Raw genomic sequence first — 19,630 nt, forward strand, 5'->3', positions numbered from 1 at the left:
TCACGAGTTCTATCTACCCGTTTTCCGAATGGCCATTGACTCTTCCTCTGCCCTTTTCCAGGATATGTTTTTAATCCTGCAGGAAGTTGAAATCCACCCTCCTCACCAAGCAAGCAAGCATAGTGGGGTTGTCGGTTTAGTCGCCGACGACTCGACGGTTTCATAACGCCACTTGTTAATCATTCTGGTTAATTCTTGTTCTCTATTACAATTTCACTATTACTACTATAATCCTTATCTTATTACTTCCTAGTTTACTATTATAGTTCCACAATTATTGCTATAATTATATTATTACTATAAGGACGGGAAGTGTTAGTATTGTCACACGTGATTTCTTTAGACAATAAATGATGGCAGATTTACGACTGTTGTAATTCTTTATTGCAGATTTACGACTGTTGGTTTAGCTACTGCTTCTGCGACGTTAAATAGAGGTCCGAGCATGTGTCTACTAATACAAGCTGTTTGATTGGACTGGTAGTTGATAAAGCTGGCGGTCGATTAAGGGTGGGTGGGAGGTAATTTTTGAGAGTAGCGTCGGCAAGTTGAGACTACCATAGCTAAGTTATCAAAGTTTATAGACAACATTTCACAGATTTAAGAAGCTAAGGTATTCTATCTATAATCACCCCATCGTACTTACGTTTACGATTTTATTTATGGCAAATTACATCGTACTTTGGATATAAAAATCTATACAGATCTCAAAGATTTAGCAAACATAGAAAGTTCTAGAAAAGGCTTACACATTTTTGGAAGGAGTTGTTAAATGACCGTGTTGTCGTGTGAAGGATTTCAGCAGCACTGAGAACCCATTGTAAGAAGAGGGAGACGTAGAGGAATGGGTCAGGTAAGCTTGACAAAATCCCATTATTATTGAGTGACAGAGCAGTGCATGCCATAAAATTGAGAGTGGGGTTAAATATACGGAGCCCAGTATACCCATCATGACAACTCGTCTGATAAGGGCACGCAAGGGACATGCATCACAACCACAAGTGCGCGACATGGTGATCTCATATCAAGACATGTCAAGATTAACAGTGCATGATTTTGCTGTATGACTCAGAATTTTCTTCAGATCGAGTAGCCCATCCCGCTTAAAAGGTCCTTGAATAAGGGTTCTTTAAGGATGTTGAACGAAACACTCATGTTTCCAGCGGTGAATTACCTAAGCCCCAAAGAATTCCTCTCAACATATGGCTACGATGCACCCCCACTACCTCCGCTTCTGATCAGAGATGCACATAATATTGTCAGCCACTAAGGGATATGCTCAACTGGGTAAGGTCAAATAACCGACAAGCAAGTCTTTGTTATTGAGCGGAATACTTGCTGTAGCCCATCTTTTATAACAAGACAAGTCAAAATACATGATTTCACTTCAAATCCGTTAAGATTAGAAGCCATGAAAGCCACTGTCTTGTATTGCATCAGAGCATTTATTATTATTATTATTATTATTATTATTATTATTATTATTATTATTATTAGTAGTAGTAGTAGTAGTAGTAGTAGTAGTAGTAGTAGTAGTAGTAGTAGTAGTTTTATTTTTTAACCCTTCACACCAAGTCCTTTTGCTCTGCGCAAACCATGCAGGTAGGAGAAACCTTTGTAGAAGAACGTATCATTAAATTGCTATCACTATACTCTTCACACGTATTTGTGTTATCAAAACAGGACTGGCAAAAGAGGTAATGATACGACTGAATTTCATATATGGATTAGAAGGAAGCAAAGGATATGATTTCAGTTGGATATTATTGGAAACATTTTTACCTTCTAGTTTATAAAAAAAGTACCTTCGAAAATATCCACTGTACAAAAGTGCTGGATAGATATTATTATAATATACGTTTTTTTTTTTTTAGGGTGTAGAGGATGTTTCTACAAGGAAAAATGCCATGAGGAGGGAAGAAGATGGTTGGAAAAGTATTCCTATAAATGTGCCAGGAACGAATGCATGCGTATTGATGGTAAATTGCAAGTAGCTGAACGAGAAGTGTGTAAGTTGACAAAGAAAACTTTCGTTTCCTCTATTCACTACGTGATTTTATGTATCAAAATCCCAATGAAAGTTTATATTTGCTTTGCTGTGTTTTGAATGCGATAGGCTTTGTTCAGTAACTCTTAATTATTGAGCAGCGTTAACTGTGAGACTTATACACAGATAATATGAAGACATCTTGAATGGTTCGTAACAATTGTTTCTGTACCAAATCTGATTGTGATTCCAGTTTACGCAATAATCGAAATTAAGATTAACGCAGTGGTTCCGCTTTCAGAAGTTAATGTATCACTTGCTGGTCTGGCATCTACAGTCTAGTTTCAGGGTATTTGTCACTTATTAATGCAGAGCGGCTGTACCAGTCATGTGTCGCTACTGCGCCTGCCATGTTTCCTGACTGCTATGTTAACTTGGCGATAACTATTAATAACAAGTACTGCTGCCGTAGTCTCCATTAGAGAGACTTAGAAATATTAATATTTCTATTTTTGAAAACCAGTGGATGTATTCCACTGAATTTAGGTAAATAATCCTTCAAAGAGACGGTCAGTAGCAACATCTGGGTGGTTCGGCTGCTCTGCATTGATAAGGGACAAATACCCTGAAATTAGTCTGTAGGTGCCAGACCAGTAAGTGGAAGCGGCTGACTTCCCCTATTCAAAGTTTATAATGGACACAGGTTTGTGTGTTACATAACTAGCTAGAGGCAACGGCCTCTTGGAGTTATTCAACGGCAGCATTCATCCTATTTTCCTGGACTGCCATATTAGCTTGGCAATAACAATATATACACACATACATACATACATACATACATACATACATACATACATACAAATATACATACATACATACATACATACATACATACATACATACATACATACATACATACATACATACATTATGTATATATATATATATATGTGTGTGTGTGTGTGTGTGTGTGTATATATGTATGTATATGTATATGTATGTATGTATACGTTACAACTAAACGTATAACGATACTATTATACAAACTGTGGTTCCATACACACAATTTATAATTAAAAGCTAGGCACACGTATTGATGCACACACTCTCTCGAATACGAATGCCTACATACGACAACACCTCGACCCAAATAAGCACAAAAAATATACCCAAGTTACTTCCATAAATTTGATGCACAACACCTCTATTCTACGCTGTTACATTAAACTTCAGTCAATATAATATTCAGTTTTGTCATCATGTTAGCAGCCCTCCCAAAATCAACTAAAATTTAGAAAAGAACAACAGTCAGTAACATTATCTAGCGTGGCTTAATCCGTAGTATTTTGTTCATGCGACATTGAGGACACATTAAGGTGTTCAGTAGGTTCACTAAAAGATAACTTTTATAAGGTGTGAAGGCGCGTGGCCTAGAGGTTACGGCAATTGGCTCACGGTCGTGAGTTCGATTATTGTCAGCGCTTTGTGTTCTTGAGCAAGACACTTTAATGCACGTTGCCGCAGTAGGTTCACTAAAAGATAACTTTTATAACCTTTCTACTTTAGGCAGAAGGCCTGAAATTTGTGGGGAGGGGAAAGTGGATTAGATCGACACCAGTACGCCAATGATACTTAATTCATCGACCCAGAAAGGATGAAAGGCAAAGTGAACCTCAGCGTAAATTGAACTCAGAACATGAAAACGGACGAAATACCGATAAGCATTGCGCCCGGCGTGCTTACGATTCTTATTTCTTTACTACCCACAAGGGGCTAAACACAGAGAGGACAAACAAGGACAGACAAACGGATTAAGTCGATTATATCGACCCCAGTGCGTGACTGGTACTTAATTTATCGACCCCGAAAATATGAAAGGCAAAGTCGACCTCGGCGGAATTGGAACTCAGAACGAAATACGGCTACGAATTTCGCCAGGCATGCTAACGTTTCTGCCAGCTCGTCGCCTTTGATAAATTTTATAACGTGTGAAGGAACGTGGCTTAATGGTTAGGGCATTCGGCTCATGGTCGTGAGTTCGATTCTTGGCAGTGTGTTGCGTTCTTGAGCAAGACACTTTAATTCACATTGTCCCAGTCCATTCAACTAGCAGAAATGAGTCTTACCTGTAATTATCATATTATGAAACACCCTCAGAACTAAGTTAAGGGCACAAAACTAAAACCCTCGATGTTGTGACCGGCGTAATGTCAGTTTTACCTATATACCCGAATATAATGCTTCCAAATACCTTTCATGTTACTGGTGTATATAGAAACAGAAATGTGTTCTACCTGTCCTTTAAAACCAGCAACAAACAATACAAACGAATACTTTAATCTATTCCGATTTTAGGAATATGAACTCAATATCCAAAATGCGTAATAAGTTACGTTAAATGAATATATATACCAGAATATCACTAACTGAAACGATGAGAGGGCAAAATAGTTAGCACGCCGGGCATTTTCGCTTACCGGAAATTTTAATGGCTTTCTGACTTGAATTCATACTTCTTCGAGGTCGGTTTTGTATTCGATCCCTTCCAGACGGATAAAATAATTACCATTTAAGCATTAGAGTCATTGTAATCGACTTACCCGTTCCTCTGAAATTGCTGACATTTTGCCGAAGTTTTGGGCCAGTATAGGCATAATTATGTCACCGAAATAGTTTAAATAGAATAATCAATACAGTGATCGTTTTCTTATCAACAGATTGTCGGTTCTTTAATGCCCTATGTTCTAAGGGAAACACAGATTATATAACCATCAAAAATGGCAACTGCTGGAATCACACCTGCGTATATCATTCAAAATATCGCATTCAAGCCGACGTGTCATATGCCGGAAAATGTTCACGTCTGTGAGTATATATTTTAAGCTATTTGATTTAACCCATGTAGTATATTTTCTCCATATTACAGTTGCGTTGTCCTTGTAATTCTTCCTCTTCAGTTCTAAATTTTACTCCAGTTAGCTCGAATTTAGATGTGGAAATACAAATCTTAACATTTCCAGTAGAATGATAAAACTGTTAAAATCGCTATTTTATATTTTTTGAAATTTAAAACGTGTCTGTTTCTCTTTCAGGGAAACCCATGTCAAGCTGCTTTCTATTTGTTTAGTTGAGCATGATTACGGCCACTTGAATGGTTTACATGAACAAATAGATACATGTATTTATCTATTTTTAAATGCGGTTCTCATTCCATCGGTGTCTTTGTGGGACACCGAATACACGGACAAAATATAAAACCAACAAACATATAAGCACATTATATATATATGTGAGTGTGTGTGTATATATATGCATACATATATATACATATGCACACACATACATATATATATATGACGGATTTTGACAAAGTTTCTTTCTACAGAATTTATCTAAATTCATTATGATCCAATCAGGTCTATAGGAAACTAAACTTGCGCACGGAAACGTAAAAGTGGGAGTGAACGTGTTTGCACGTGGTTTGAAACCGATTATGGAGGTTCAAATAGTTCTAAGGGTTTTGTCATAACATTAAGAACTGAAATTATTATACGAAACATGCATAGCATGCATATATATATGCATGTGCATATAAATATATATAAATATATATATGCGTATATATATACATATATATATTTATTTATATATATATATATATATATATATATATATATATATATATATATATATATATATATACATCTAGTAAACAAGGGCTAAATAAAATTATTTCTATGCCAATATGCTGATAACGGACTTTTAAATCGTCAATTTCCACGTATTATTTATTCGCTACAGAAAACACGTAGAGCTGAAATCGAGGAATGTTAGCCAACAGGATCTTTTAAGAACGTTCGTTAATTCTGTATTGAATCAATTTCGGAATTATTCTCATAATAGATTTTTTCCTCCTCAGTAGAAAATACGAAAAGAAATAAATGAAATACTTGTATGTGCCCATGGAAAAAAAAGCCGAAGAAAAAATCATGAGTACATATAAGTACCCCAGATATATCTAAATATAAAATTCTTTGGTCAGCCTCAGAACCCGTGTGAACTATTCTCCACTACAGCTTATAGTGGTTACCAGCCCCTATAGCGAAAGGTAATAAGTCTACTACTAATATAGGATGAAGTTTTTTTATAGAAAAAAATTCCATAAAAAAATGTGGCAACATATTAAAATGCCCTTAAGGTTAAAATTATAAACAACTTATAAACAAGAGCTAAAGAAAATAATTTCTATGCCAATATGCTGATAACAGACTTTTAAATCGTCAATTTCCACATATTATTTATTCGTTACAGAAAATACGTACAGCTGAAATCGAGGAAAGCTAGCCAACAATCGAGGAAATCTAGGATTTTATATTTAGATATAGCTGGGGTACTTTATCCCTTGTTTATAAGTTGTTTATAATTTTAACCTTAAATGTATTTGAATATGCTGCCACATTTTTTGATGGAATTTTTTTTCTGTAAAAAAACTTCATCCTATATTAGTAGTAGTAGCATATATATATATATATATATATATATATATATATATACACACATATATGTGTGTGTGTGTGTGTGTGTATGTGTTTGCTTGTATATGTATGTGTACGTATGCGTAAATGTCGAACAATGAAATGATTGCTCAACACCACATTGGTGAATAATAATCTCTATATTTGTGAATTAAGGCTACCATTGATTTCCTGCTAAGAAAAGTAGGGAAATATCGTAGTGTCTTAACAATTTCCCAATGCGATCACATGGAGAAAGGTGTTCACCTCCATTGCAGAAAACAGTCTCGAATCGTTCATTCTAGTAAATTCTAGTCAGTAAAACAATGAACCAATGGATCAAGGGACGTTACTCTTGAGTGCCATCTTTTTGATGTTTGTCTCCCTTGGATTTGTCTTTAGAAGTAAATATTTTTATGATTAATTTTTTGAATTATTTTTCATTATTTTGTTTTTGTTCTGTCCTTGGATTCTTTTTCTTGTATAATGAGGGAGTTCGTTATTAGGGCGTACTCCTTATTCGTGTGAAGATAGTGTGCTATGTGTCTTCACCTTTAGGAAAGGGGTTATCCTGGGAGAGCTACCCAGGGGGTCTACTTTGGAATATTCGAGTCATATAACGTCACGTTAAATGACTTGATGTTAAAGGACGTTAAATGACGTTACATGACGTGACGTTAAACGGAATGTCAAGTCACGTCATGGAATGGAATGGAATGTCATGTGTGGAATGTCTGGAATGTCAGGAATGTCTGACATTCCAGACATTCCAGATATTCCTGACATTCCTGACAATCCATACATTGCTGACATTCCAGACATTCCCAACTTTCCAGATATTCCTGACATTCCCGACATCCCAGGCATTCCAGACATTTCTGACATTCCAGATATTCCAGACAAGACATTCCAGACATCCTTGACATTCAAACATTCCTGACATTCCAGATATTCCTGACATTCACGACATCCCAGGCGTTCCAGACATTCCTGATATTCCCGACTTTCCTGTCATTCCAAACATTCCTTACGTTCCAGACATTCCAGACATGAATATGCGTGAGGATTATGAGGAGGGCTGTTATGTTAGAATGGCACTAAAGGTGGGTACCAAAAGATATATAGGGGTGTTCTAAAGTGAGTAGTAGATCACAAAAGGGAAGGGAGGAATACTAAGATATAATGGTCAAATTTCTATAAATAGACATATTGAGGTGGCTAGTGTGGGATGAGTTATCAGAGGGAAAGAAAGAAGTGTATATTGATATATCCACGCGTGCACACACATACATATGTGTGTGTATATTCACTATTATATAGGCCTGCGTAGCTGTGCACTTGGACACGTACGCATGTTGCATACATATATATATATATATATATATATATATATATATATATATATATATATATGTATGTATGTATGTATATATACATGCACACGCACACACCAATACAGAAATGCATACGCGCATACACGTGCGTACATATACACACATGCACGTGACACAAACATACACACACATTTATACATATATACATATATATATACATACATACATACATATATACATACATATATATATATATATATATATATATATATATATATACACATTTATCCGCATGCGTGCCCATTTATATAGTATTAAACAATTAAAAAAAGATTGGAGAGTGAAGAAATTAAAAACGGAGACAATAGAAAGTCAAATAGGGTTGTTAAGGATTACCTGAGTGGTGTTCGGATTAAGTGTTGTTTAAGCAGCATTTAGATTTAGGCAAAATTTGAAAGTATGAAAAAATCGGGTTTGCATGTACCTAGTGCCTCATTGCGTATATTTACTAGTATTGAAGCGTTGTGTTTTAATATGTGGAATGTCTCTTTTAGGCATAACTTACAGGCTAAGCGTTGACCTTTTGTATGGAAGCCTTGAGTTTTATGAACCATGACAAGATGTAGGGAAAATTTCTAATTTTGAGATGATGCATGTGACTGGCGTGTGTTGTGGATTTACTGTGTTTCTCGTACCTAAAAGAATTGATATGTACGGGATGTCTCTGTTAAAAAGTAATAGTTGATCCTACATATATGGTTGTAGTATTGTGTAACGTTTTTAGGAGGATGCATTTATAAATTACATTAGACATTTTGCAATGGTTTTGTAGAGGGCAGATGTTCCCAGAACGGCAGCTATGTATACACTGGGTGCACGTGTATCCAGAGATGTTACAATGTGAGTTTTGATAATAGAGAGAATGTTTTCGTTTATTAGAGGCTGTTATGATATATTCAAATTTGGGTGGGGAAGGGCAGGATAACTTTAATGTAAATCTGTTAAAGATAGAGTGATATATATGTTGACACAGGAAAGTTGGTCTCTAGTATGTTAAAAATTTATTTAGCTAAGTTCTTAACTTTTAGTGTGAAGGTAGGTGTATACCATAGAATAGAGCGTCCGCCGCTTTTATGTTGGTTGTTTAGGGGAAGTATTATCTATATTTTTAGAAATTAGAGGGAGTAATATGGCACGTTATTGTTAGCCGTTATAGCTTTTGATCTACTGTTATATGTCTTGGAGTTTTAGTATAATGTATGTGTGATTCTGCTGGTTGGAATGTCGTTGTGATATGAATTGAGATATATGTTGCTTGAACCTTGTATTAGGGTTGTATTTTATTTGTCGGCAGAAGCCGTTGGCAGTAAGTTCATGGTTGTTATGTTGGTCTGGTTACTGAATATTTCCTCAGTGGATAATTTGTCAGATATACGAATCGAGATATCCTTAACTATATTATCAAAGGTGGATTTGTGCTGATTGGAATTAATGTTTAAGTAATTAAGGTTAGGTTTGTGATATGGGGAGTATTGCGACATTCCTAAGTTTAGAGTTACGACTAAAAATTAGTGGATTTGTGGAAATTTTCAAAAGGATTAGCAAGGTGGATGCGAGAGAAAAAATTGTGTAGATCTTTCCTAGCTCGTTATAAAGAGGATTTATTTACGCTCTTGGTGACGAGCTAGTCGTCATCTCTAAAGAGGCTTTCCTTGATGTTAGGGAAATGTATTTGAGGCTAGTGGAGTATGTATAGTCCAACGAAGTCAGTGACTTGGACGGTTTCGGATGATCCTATTGTAATGTCAAACAATTTACTATGGTTAATGTTAGTTATAGTGGATCAGCAATTTTTGTCCTAAAAGACTAAGTGCTTTACGTGCATTAAGGATTATGTTAAATTCTAGTGGGGTTACGTTCCATTCTTTTCCCAAATGACTCCTTATATTGAACTCTAATATTTCCCTCTATTTAAACATCTCACATTGTCTCTGGTGAAGGGAGATTCCTACTACCCAGAAACAGTTGCAAGACTATATTTCTCTTTGTAAATGTGCTGAAAATTTCGGACAGCTTTGGCTTTGTTGTCTCATTTATTTAACATGTGTGCGTGTATGAGAGAGAGAAAGAGAGAGAGAGAGAGAGAGTGAGAGAGAGAGAGAGAGAGAGAGAGAGAGAGAGAGAGAGGGAGAGAGAGTATGTGTGTGCGTGTGTATTGCTTTTGTATCTGCTTTGCTAGATTCTTAATCGGAATTCTTGTGTTGAAAGAAAGTTTGTTGTGTCTGGGGAGCTAACGCATAAAATTAACAGACACAATATATTAACAAGGTACAATTAACATCTACAATATAATTAACACACACACACTGCTTCAATTCCACTCGTTTAGCACATTCCAGTTGTTTTCTTTTGTTTGTGAATGCTCTTTAGTTGCTTCTTGCAAACTTCTCTCTGATTTAGTCCGTTATACAGGCGGCATTTTTTTGTTTCTTTGAGGTTTTGTTGCATACGTGTATGCATAAGAACGTATGCGTGTGTTTGTGCATGTATATAATGTATATATGCATGTGTGTATGTATGCGTGTATGTACGTATGTATGGCTATATTCTGTATATTTATGTATTTCTGTGTGTGCGTGCTTGTATGTTTGTGTTTGTGCTAGTTCAGCTTTACTATATATATACATATATATATATATATATATATATATATATATATATATATATATGTGTGTGTGTGTGTGTGTGTGTGTGTGTGTGTACGCTCAGATTTTTCGACATTAAATATATAACTAGACAAAACTATATAGGCTTACTCATACCTCTGTTTACCGTCAACGTGCACATACTTAAAATCAAGAATTTAATGCATATATATGTATATATATATATATATATATATTTATATATATATATATATATATATATATATATATATATATATTTATATATATATATATATATACATACATATATATATACATATATACATACATATATATATATATATATATATACATACATATATATATATATACATACATATATACATACATATATATATATATATATATATATATATATATATATATATATATTATATATATATATATAAAGCAAAACTAGAACAAGAACGTAACAGGCGACAACAAAACATCCGGACATTTAGACTACTAAAAAGGACAGGAAAAAAACCAGGACGAGGTATTCGGAGCTTCCTATTCTCAGTCGAGTACGAGATCATCTCAGTAGTTTCAGCCGGTTACACTCGGGACTGCTCCAATCTGGCCGGCTCCAAGAAAATCTAAGTTAAGAGCATTAGATTCCTTGGAAGAAAAAACAAGCGAATATATACGAAAACAAGGATGAAAAAACGGAAAATATGGTACAGAATTACAAATATAAACAACAGGACATTAACAACAGGTGTCTTTCGACTGGAAAACGTGAAGGATTCACTTCCCAGATAAAAAAAACACTATCTCATCCAGATGCTCTTATTATACCACCAAAGCCATTTGTGATAAATCGACAATTTTAAGTGACGCTCTGCAGAAAATCATAAATATTGTTAACTGTACTCGTGCCAGTGCAAATAGGCATCGTTATTAATGTAACATGCTGCGGTTAGACAATTAGGTATTGAGTGTGAATTTGAAGTGTCATTCTAAAGTGCGTTAGTGATCGCAAGCATAGGTGTGAGAACTGTTTTGACTTTACCCGGCAGATAATGCAATTTTATGAAGAACGGAATGAACAATGTGAATTATTTGATGGATATTTCAATAGAAATATTGCATTTCTTTGTGATAAGACAAACAGAATGACCTGAATATTTATTTACAGAGTAAAACAAAATCAGTTTATGACGTGGAAAAAATTGAAGCATTTCTTTTTCAAAGATTTTCTCCTTTAAAATGAAATTTGGACAGCACACTTAGCTAAAGTAATTTATGAACATGAGGTTGCGTATGAATCCTTTGATGAATAGCCACTAGATTGACTAGCCCACCCAAATCGGACTCAGATTTTTTTACGTCTGTTTATTGGCTACTTTCTCATTTTTATACATTTGTAGCTTTACCTTTGTCCCCAGGACTCCTTAAAAAATTCATAATGAAAATGCTAAGCATCATGCCATAACGCTGGAAGGCTAAATGGCTATGATAAAACGGCATGAGAAAGGTGAATAAATGGTACCAATTCCATGACCTTTTGGGATGAGTCGGACAGCTGTATTGAATATTGTACTTAATAAGGATAAGATTTTAGCATACATGGATTTTCCTTAACCAAGTTTTATTGAAAATGTATTCATAAATAAAGTACAGAACTGGGAATGGTTATTATCGGTTTAGCCTAGAGACAAGTTAATTCGACTCCAGTCGTGTCTCTTGGAACCAATTAACGACGTAAAGTGTTGTATGCACACACACACACACCACACACACACACATATATATATATATATATATATATATATATATATATATATATTTATATATTTATATACTCTGAGTAACAGCTTTTGTTATATTTCTGCTGCTTTTAGAGTATATTACTCTACCTTTGGTATTTGAGTGCTCTTCTTTCTACTTTGAGTGCTTTCACATTTGTGTGCTTACTCCGGTATGTATATATATATATATATATATATATATATATATATATAACATAAGGGACGTTTATGTTATGGAGCAGTTACTGTCTATATCTCGTTTAGAGAATTATTATTGCTATATATATATATATATATATATATTGGTGTATATATATAGACTAGCCTCCTAAAGTGTAGACATGAATCTGTAGGTACGAGTACGTATGTGTATATACGTGAACGTATGTAGATGTTTGTATGTATGAATATAACGCGTGCGTACGTGTATGTGTATGAGTGTACGAATGGGTGTATGTACGTGCTAATGAGTGTGCGTGCGGGAACGAGTACTTGCCTTCTAGTAGACAGACATTTGGACATGCTGCCATCGCCAGGATCCTTAGCCCTAGCGATCAAAGATAACAAAAGTAATAAATGAAGATAATAAAAATAAAATTAAAATTAGGGAATGGGCCTGTATTTGATTGTGTATATATATATATATATATATATGTATGTATGTGTGTATGTGTAGGTATGTATAGGCACACATGTGTACGTATGTGTGTGTGTATGTATATGTGTTTATGTATGTATGTGCACACATTTTATTTTTTTATTTTTTTATTTTATTTTTTTTATTTTTATTTTTTTTTATATTTTTTTTATTTTTTTATTTAATTTTTTATTTTTTATTTTTTATTTTTTATTTTTTTATTTATCTATTCTTTCATCTAACTTACCACTGACTCCTTGACCACTCCCCCAAGTATGATATTTTGCGCTATGCCTACCCCCAAAAAAGTCCCCCACCACCACTCCTTTAAACCTGCCTAAATGTATAAATGCTAATACAATTCTTGTTAAATAGCTTCCTGAAGATTTCTCTTGAATGAAACAGTACTAGTCCTGTAGAAGCTCCTTCTATATAATAAATAAATATATATATATACATATATATGTATATATACATATCTCTATACACACACATATATATATATAAGTTTGTGTATGTACGTATGTATATCATTATTCAGTTTATTTCAAGATTGTGCAGATTTGTGTGTCTTATATATCTATTCTGGTGTATGTAGTTTCTTATATAGACATGCTCATATATATTTAAATGATAAACTTCTGGAAAGTTTTACAGAATTTTAGAGTTCCAGTGATGGACTGGATCTGTTGTCTTCGAATTAACTTTCTACTTTCTGGTTTTGAGAAGCCTAATTCCTCAAGTTTGGTAATTAAGTAGTGCGTTACATAACCCAGGGCCCCCAGATTTAAAGGTTGAAACCTGAACTTGTAATCTGGATAGAGCAACTGCTGATATCTCAATAGTTCAGCATAGGTATTCTCTCTTTCACTGATCTTCAGCTTTTTCTGGGCAGCTAATTTCCACAACAGTGTGCAGTTTCTCTCCTCTATTCGAAATAATTATATCAGGTCTTTTGTGCTTACATTATATTATGAGTGGCAACGGTTTCTACCATATTGTGGGTTCTTGTTTGTTTGTCCTCTAGATTATCTTTCCGACAGATTTCATTATAGAGTGTTCTAGCTACATCGCCATATCTCAACGGTAGATGATACCCTGATGACATTTTCGGGCAACTGCTTATGATGTGGGTGTGAACTTCAGTGTGAACTACACAAAGTCTGCATCGGTTGTTACATTTTACGGCTTTTCCTGTATCGTTATCCATTTTGTGCATCAGGTACTTGGTTGATATTTCCTGTTCCTGGATTGCAAACTCTTATCCTTCAAAGTAGGAGGTAGTAATCTGGCTATTGTGCCATGATAAACTGCTTTGACGATCAAATGCTACTATTATCACGGAGCCGTCTATTAACATATCTATGCATAGTCTTCTCCTCATATAGGTTCATCCTTTCATTTCATTACGTTGCGGTAGAGTCATGCAACGTTTTTGAGCTTGTATTCTACATTACCAGACAAAGTGTTGCTCAAGGAGCTGCCTTCCAAGTCTTATGGTTTTATCAGTTTCGTGTATGCAAACTTGGTCAAGCGATACCCTAACGACCAAATATGTCGCTTAAAAATGTTGCCGAAGGGATATGATGCGACATACAAAGGCATTTTGGATCGATGTTAAGCCTCTGCCGCATTGTTTTTGTTTTAAGTAGGGGCCATCTACGTCACTGCTTATGTGGAAATTATGTATGCATGTATGTATGTATCTATATATATAACTATGTATGTATGCTTATACCTATTTTGTTTATGGCTTGTATAAATGTTTGTATATTTAATTACAGTAGTCAAAGTGAGAATGTTATAGTATTTGTCTATATTAATTATATATATATATATATATATATATATATATATATATATATATATATTATATATATATATAATTTCAACAATTGAGGGCAAAATTAATTAATTATTAATCAATTTCACCAAGTGTTCAGTATGCAAAGGGACCATTCAAGGCGAATTCAAATTATTACATTATATAAAAGGGCTTAGTAAAATAAATTACTTTGCCGCATACTGAACTCATTAGAAATAGCAGCTAAAAAACTTTTTTAAAGCTATTTCTAATACTTAAAGAAAATCTCTCTCATATATAGTGTTTGCTTAATTCAACTCACAAAAGTTTGGGGGTAAGGACATCGAAAAATCAAATGCTAAGGTTATTTGAGAACGTACGTTTCAAGATTAGTCAAAAACAACACTTCTATCATCAGCTCAGAAATTCCTTGGTTTGGATTTGGAAACACTGAAAATAAGAACATACCCTTTCGAAGATCTGCTCGTAACTAACAGTGCCAACAAATTCAAATAAGCAAGCGAAGAATCTCTGTTCTCCCCTTTCCACCAGCGTGGGTTAAAAACATCAAACACTACGCTTATTTCGGTAAAATCCGAAGCATTAATCAGAGGGAGATTAATTATAATTTCAACAATTGAGGGCAAAATTAATTAATTATTAATCAATTTCACCAAGTGTTCAGTATGCAAAGGGACCATTCAAGGCGAATTCAAATTATTACATTATATAAAAGGGCTTAGTAAAATAAATTACTTTGCCGCATACTGAACTCATTAGAAATAGCAGCTAAAAAACTTTTTTAAAGCTATTTCTAATACTTAAAGAAAATCTCTCTCATATATAGTGTTTGCTTAATTCAACTCACAAAAGTTTGGGGGTAAGGACATCGAAAAATCAAATGCTAAGGTTATTTGAGAACGTACGTTTCAAGATTAGTCAAAACAAACACTTCTATCATCAGCTCAGAAATTCCTTGGTTTGGATTTGGAAACACTGAAAATAAGAACATACCCTTTCGAAGATCTGCTCGTAACTAACAGTGCCAACAAATTCAAATAAGCAAGCGAAGAATCTCTGTTCTCCCCTTTCCACCAGCGTGGGTTAAAAACATCAAACACTACGCTTATTTCGGTAAAATCCGAAGCATTAATCAGAGGGAGATTAATTATAATTTCAACAATTGAGGGCAAAATTAATTAATTATTAATCAATTTCACCAAGTGTTCAGTATGCAAAGGGACCATTCAAGGCGAATTCAAATTATTACATTATATAAAAGGGCTTAGTAAAATAAATTACTTTGCCGCATACTGAACTCATTAGAAATAGCAGCTAAAAACTTTTTTAAAGCTATTTCTAATACTTAAAGAAATCTCTCTCATATATAGTGTTTGCTTAATTCAACTCACAAAAGTTTGGGGGTAAGGACATCGAAAAATCAAATGCTAAGGTTATTTGAGAACGTACGTTTCAAGATTAGTCAAAAACAACACTTCTATCATCAGCTCAGAAATTCCTTGGTTTGGATTTGGAAACACTGAAAATAAGAACATACCCTTTCGAAGATCTGCTCGTAACTAACAGTGCCAACAAATTCAAATAAGCAAGCGAAGAACTCTGTTCTCCCCTTTCCACCAGCGTGGGTTAAAACATCAAACACTACGCTTATTTCGGTAAAATCCGAAGCATTAATCAGAGGGAGATTAATTATAATTTCAACAATTGAGGGCAAAATTAATTAATTATTAATCAATTTCACCAAGTGTTCAGTATGCAAAGGGACCATTCAAGGCGAATTCAAATTATTACATTATATAAAAGGGCTTAGTAAAATAAATTACTTTGCCGCATACTGAACTCATTAGAAATAGCAGCTAAAAAACTTTTTTAAAGCTATTTCTAATACTTAAAGAAAATCTCTCTCATATATAGTGTTTGCTTAATTCAACTCACAAAAGTTTGGGGGTAAGGACATCGAAAAATCAAATGCTAAGGTTATTTGAGAACGTACGTTTCAAGATTAGTCAAAAACAACACTTCTATCATCAGCTCAGAAATTCCTTGGTTTGGATTTGGAAACACTGAAAATAAGAACATACCCTTTCGAAGATCTGCTCGTAACTAACAGTGCCAACAAATTCAAATAAGCAAGCGAAGAATCTCTGTTCTCCCCTTTCCACCAGCGTGGGTTAAAAACATCAAACACTACGCTTATTTCGGTAAAATCCGAAGCATTAATCAGAGGGAGATTAATTATAATTTCAACAATTGAGGGCAAAATTAATTAATTATTAATCAATTTCACCAAGTGTTCAGTATGCAAAGGGACCATTCAAGGCGAATTCAAATTATTACATTATATAAAAGGGCTTAGTAAAATAAATTACTTTGCCGCATACTGAACTCATTAGAAATAGCAGCTAAAAAACTTTTTTAAAGCTATTTCTAATACTTAAAGAAAATCTCTCTCATATATAGTGTTTGCTTAATTCAACTCACAAAAGTTTGGGGGTAAGGACATCGAAAAATCAAATGCTAAGGTTATTTGAGAACGTACGTTTCAAGATTAGTCAAAAACAACACTTCTATCATCAGCTCAGAAATTCCTTGGTTTGGATTTGGAAACACTGAAAATAAGAACATACCCTTTCGAAGATCTGCTCGTAACTAACAGTGCCAACAAATTCAAATAAGCAAGCGAAGAATCTCTGTTCTCCCCTTTCCACCAGCGTGGGTTAAAAACATCAAACACTACGCTTATTTCGGTAAAATCCGAAGCATTAATCAGAGGGAGATTAATTATAATTTCAACAATTGAGGGCAAAATTAATTAATTACTAATCAATTTCACCAAGTGTTCAGTATGCAAAGGGACCATTCAAGGCGAATTCAAATTATTACATTATATAAAAGGGCTTAGTAAAATAAATTACATTGCCGCATACTGAACTCATTAGAAATAGCAGCTAAAAAAGTTTTTTAAAGCTATTTCTAATACTTAAAGAAAATCTCTCTCATATATAGTGTTTGCTTAATTCAACTCACAAAAGTTGGGGGTAAGGACATCGAAAAATCAAATGCTAAGGTTATTTGAGAACGTACGTTTCAAGATTAGTCAAAAACAACACTTCTATCATCAGCTCAGAAATTCCTTGGTTTGGATTTGGAAACACTGAAAATAAGAACATACCCTTTCGAAGATCTGCTCGTAACTAACAGTGCCAACAAATTCAAATAAGCAAGCGAAGAATCTCTGTTCTCCCCTTTCCACCAGCGTGGGTTAAAAACATCAAACACTACGCTTATTTCGGTAAAATCCGAAGCATTAATCAGAGGGAGATTAATTATAATTTCAACAATTGAGGGCAAAATTAATTAATTATTTCTAATGAGTTCAGTATGCGGCAAAGTAATTTATTTTACTAAGCCCTTTTATATAATGTAATAATTTGAATTCGCCTTGAATGGTCCCTTTGCATACTGAACACTTGGTGAAATTGATTAATAATTAATTAATTTTGCCCTCAATTGTTGAAATTATAATTAATCTCCCTCTGATTAATGCTTCGGATTTTACCGAAATAAGCGTAGTGTTTGATGTTTTTAACCCACGCTGGTGGAAAGGGGAGAACAGAGATTCTTCGCTTGCTTATTTGAATTTGTTGGCACTGTTAGTTACGAGCAGATCTTCGAAAGGGTATGTTCTTATTTTCAGTGTTTCCAAATCCAAACCAAGGAATTTCTGAGCTGATGATAGAAGTGTTGTTTTTGACTAATCTTGAAACGTACGTTCTCAAATAACATTAGCATTTGATTTTTCGATGTCCTTACCCCCAAACTTTTGTGAGTTGAATTAAGCAAACACTATATATGAGAGAGATTTTCTTTAAGTATTAGAAATAGCTTTAAAAAAGTTTTTTAGCTGCTATTTCTAATGAGTTCAGTATGCGGCAAAGTAATTTATTTTACTAAGCCCTTTATATAATATATATATATATATATATATATATATATATATATATATATATATATATATATATATATATACTTCGTGCTGTCATCGAAATTACACTGCACGTGAGATCTCAACAGCTGGCAATTAAATTCATCGAAGTTATCATTACTTTAATGGCTGTAAATTTGTAAAGATTTAAATGCTGTTGTAGTAAAAAAGATAATTAACAACGCTAGCCAATTTTATTTGGTAATATTTGCTTTTCACTATATATAAATAATTATTTTATATAATTTATGTTTTTATAGAAAGTGAGACTCACCAGTCTAGAACCGAAAACGAAATCGAAACCGATGCCAGAATCAATTTGCAATAAACCGATGAAGAAGGAGATAATCCTTATACCGGGTCAAGCTTTAATCTTCCTCTCTTATAATCCTCACAGAAACGCGTGTAATAAATAATACAATAAACTCATTTCACAGCCAACTGCGCTATTTGTTTTGCTCTGTTTTCTTTTTTTCTGATGGATACTCTGTGATCTTTATGATTGTTAGAAACCAATAGGAGGAAAATCTGAATCAAAGGCAACATTTACTTTTCGTAAATATTTTCTCTCCAATTTTAAGGCTGGGTTGAAAACCATATGTTAATGTGTTTAGATTTATTAAGGATTTATTATGCTGAGAATTATCTGATACATCTTCGTCGGCAACCTTGCTACAGATGGTGTCTCGATAAAAATACCGGTCGGTGGCAAGCTAAAATCGCGCCTCATCTATGAGAGTAAATACTAATGATAAGGATGTGAACGGGACTAGAGCCAATGCTGGAGATGCCGCGTCTAGCAGGTGTCCCATTTTGCAACGGGGTGAGCCGGATTGTAATGCAAATAAAACAGTTGCAGAAAGTATGGGATTGAAGATGCAAGAGAAGA

The 19,630-nt window shown here is 34.1% G+C and overlaps 1 long non-coding RNA gene across 1 annotated transcript; it reads left to right on the plus strand.

The window, feature by feature from the left end:
• Positions 1 to 307: 307 nt before the first annotated feature.
• Positions 308 to 19,085, plus strand: LOC118763758. Its single transcript, XR_004999510.1, has 3 exons — positions 308 to 318; positions 9,453 to 9,462; positions 19,006 to 19,085. It is a non-coding gene; the product is annotated as an uncharacterized LOC118763758 (long non-coding RNA).
• The last annotated feature ends 545 nt before the right edge of the window (positions 19,086 to 19,630 follow it).

This window comes from Octopus sinensis, linkage group LG6 (genome assembly GCF_006345805.1).
Source record: "Octopus sinensis linkage group LG6, ASM634580v1, whole genome shotgun sequence".
Classification (NCBI taxonomy): domain Eukaryota; kingdom Metazoa; phylum Mollusca; class Cephalopoda; order Octopoda; family Octopodidae; genus Octopus; species Octopus sinensis.